Here is a 3,811-nt window from a genome sequence, read left to right as displayed (position 1 = left end):
CATGCTTGCATGTATGTGTATGTGTGTGTGTGTGTTTGCATGCTTGCATGTATGTGTATGTGTGTGTGCGTGCATGCTTGCCTGCCTGTGTAAGTTTCTGTGGAGCCTTAGCTGACTGGGAATCCACTGAGTGAAAGTGGAGCCAGAATCGATGCAAAAGGCAAGAGGAATTTATTGTTTCAGTGCACTGTGGTTCTCCTAGACCCGAAGGAGAGGCAGTGATCCCCAGTGGCCTGTTCAGTGAGTTTTTATATGGTTTTCAGGGGCAGAATAGAGCATCAGCAACTAGGCACAATGTGATTGGTGGAACATTGCACCCTTTAAACTGATTGGTCCTTAGGGAATAAGGTAGTCGGGGCTTACTCAGCCTCTCCCTTCCGGCCTACGTGCTCTCTGACCTGTGCATATGTGTGAACATATGTGTGTGCACGAGTGCATGCATGAGTATGCACATCCTTGCACGCACGCTTGCGTGTGTGTGTGTGTGTGTGTGTGTGTGTGTGTGTATGTGTGTGTGTGTGTGTTTTAAATTTGACCATTCTTTTTTTTTTAAAGGATTATTTATTTTATGTATAAGAGTATACTGTAGCTGTCTTCAGACATACCAGAAGAGGGCGTCAGATCCCATTATGGATGGTTGTGAGCCACCATGTGGTTGCTGGGAATTGAACTCAGGACCATTAGAAAAGCAGTCAGCACTTTTAACTGGTGAGCCATCTCTTCAGCACAAGTTTGGCCATTCTATTGGTCTGTTTTTCTATTAACAGCCTCTTGCTGTGTACCTCTGACTGGCCTGGAACTTGCTATGTACACAAGGCTGGCCTCAAGTTTTCTTGATCCTCCTTCCTCTGCCTTCTTCTGCATGCTGGAATTTCAGGCAGGCACAACCTAGTCTCACTCTTTTCCACTACCTCTTTTTATTTGGTTTTACATGTATTTATTTGTTTTGTGGTGGCGGTAGGTGCATGCATGCCATGGTGTGTTTGGTGGTCATAGAACACCTTGCCAGAGCCAATTCTCTCCTTCTGCCCTAGGGACTCAGAGCTTCGAACTCAGTTATCAGCCTGCTTGGCCATCTCGCTATCACCTCTTCCACTGCTGGGGTGGAGCCTGTGATCTCAGCTCAAGGAGCTGAGTGGCAAGATTGCATGAGTCTCAGGCTACGGAAGAAGGACTGGGTCAAAAAAGAAAAAGCAAAAGACTGGCACGTAGGTGTGCAGTTTTTGGTGGTGATGGTCATGGGACTGGTGTCTAATTGCTGTGGTCATGGCCTCCATTATTCCTTGTCCAGTGATCTGTTTAGTGATCTGTGTGAACCACAACCAGCCCAGGGACTGGCATTGTACCTGGGCCTCATGCATGCTACGTAAGCACGGTCCCGAGCTAACCTTCAGCCCGTTAGGTGTCTCACTGTTAATCATTAGGTGTCTCACTGTCAGTCCTCTTTCCTCACTCTCTCTCTCTCTCTGCCTCTGCAGGGCAGGGAAGTGCCTGTGTATGTAGCCTATGGGGCAACACTGTGGTTTACTAACTAGGGCAATGAATCAACTGACTCAGAACTGCTCAATTAAGGAAGAGTGAGCCCACACAGCCAGCAGTTCCTGGACAGACCATGCACCAGTCAGCAAACGGCCCGGTGGGGGGACGGTTCTATTTATTTATTTATTTATTTATTTATTTATTTATTTATTTATTTTGGTTTTTCGAGACAGGGTTTCTCTGTGTAGCCCTGGCTGTCCTGGAACTCACTCTGTAGACCAGGCTGGCCTCGAACTCAGAAGTCCGCCTGCCTCTGCCTCCCGAGTGCTGGGATTAAAGGCGTGGGCCACCATTGCCTTGCTCTATTTTTCTTAAAGTCTTCATTTTTGTTTTAGATTTATTTCAGTTTTACGTATATAAATGTTTTGGTTTCATGTATGTATGTATGTGTACATGTGTGTATGTAGTGTATGTATGTATGCACATATATATGTATGTATGTGCCTGGTACCCACAGAGGTCAGAGGAGGGCATCAGATCCTCTGGAACTGAAGTCCTGAAGTCACACGTGCTAGGAGTCAAACTCAGATTCCCTGCACACACACACACACCCACACCCCAACTCTCTTGTCTTTGAACTGAAGAATTTCAGGTAACAAATGAGGAAGAAATAAGAAAGAAGTAAAAATCACTCATTTGCAACTCCACGAAACACGGTAGCAGACAACGCACCCAGGATGGGAATGTCGCTTGGGAGGGTTACCAGCAAATCTTACAAAGATGGCTGTGCCACCTCGGCCCTGTGCCCAGTCTCTACCCAGAGGGAGGGCAGGCTGTGCGAGCGTGGGGGAGCAGTGGGCGGCACATGGAAAACATGGGGGACTCCCTACTCTCCCAGAGGGGGATCTGAATCCAGCCAAACTTCCACAGGTGGAGGGAGATGTTAGGTGACTCCATCGAGGGCCATCCCACAGGACAACCTGCTGTTTCCTCACAAAAATGGCACAAAAAAGAAGCAACCTACTGAGCAAACAGAAAGGTTAGGCTACTGCAGATTAAAAGAGCAGCAAGAATCAGAGCCGGGCGGTGGTGGCGCAGGCAGAGGCCACGGATTTCTGAGTTCGAGGCCAGCCTGGTCTACAGAGTGAGTTCCAGGACAACCAGGAGTACACAGAGTAAACCTTGTCTTAATAAAATACAAACAAACAAACCCTAAAAGAATCAGGAATAAACTTTCTTAGGTCCTGATTTTTTACTTTTATTTTATGTGTATAAATATTTTGCCTGCTTGTATGTCTGTGTACCATAAAACGTGCCTGATACTTGTGGAGGCCAGAGGGTGTCAGGTCTCCTGGAACTGGTGTCACAGATGCAGCGGCCTTCCATGCTGTCTCCCCAACTTGAGAGCACAGGCCTCTCCTCCACATGAGAAAAAAATAGCCAAAAAATAAATAAATAAAATAAAAAAAGAGAGAAAAGAAAAAAAAACATGGAAACATCAAATTTGCAGTTAAACATGGATGGGGGCATGCATGGTTCAAACTAAAGCACTGGAGACGTCATGTATTCTGGGCCAGCCTGGGCTACAGTGTAAGACCTTGATTCAAACCACAAATAAACAATCAATTGTGGATGTTGGCCTGTATTGGTGGGTTATACTGACAGTCCTGGTTCTGAGGCAGGAGGATTTCAGGAACTGGAGACCAGCTGGGCAATATAGTAAGAGCCACCTTCAAACAATTTTGAAAATGTCTATTAGCCACGTGTGGCGGCACACTCCTGTTATCCTAGCCCTCAGGAGACTGAGGCAGAAGGATGCCCATTTGGAGGCCAGCCTGGGCTACGTAGTGGGTACAATCCACTTTAAGATGCAAGACAGGATTTTTTGCTAAATATAAAGTGACTAAAATCAACACATCTATAATTTTTTTTAGAAAACCTGAACATTTGTATTTGTGTGTGTGTGTGCCAGTATGTTTGTCAGTGTGTGTGCTTGTGTGTATCTGTGTACATGTGTGCCAGTGTATATATGTGTACCTGTGTCTGTGTACATGTATGACAGTGTGTGTGCGCATGCATGCACTGACTGAGGCCTTGTGCATGCTGAAGTGCTTAGCACTGAGCAGCACCAGCAGCCCCTAGTACATCGTACAAACTCTGGATAAAATGTACAGAATCCCTCACTGCTGACATACAGTGGGGTTATACTTCTATCATGCAGAACAAATTACCTTAACATTTCTTTTTTTTTTTTAGATTTATTATATTTTATGTGTATGAGTACACTGTAGCTGTACAGATGGCCGTGAGCTATCATGTGTGTGGCTGCTGG

This window comes from Mastomys coucha, unplaced genomic scaffold, assembly GCF_008632895.1.
Source record: "Mastomys coucha isolate ucsf_1 unplaced genomic scaffold, UCSF_Mcou_1 pScaffold3, whole genome shotgun sequence".
Classification (NCBI taxonomy): Eukaryota; Metazoa; Chordata; class Mammalia; order Rodentia; family Muridae; genus Mastomys; species Mastomys coucha.
Note: the sequence above shows the minus strand (reverse complement) of the source record.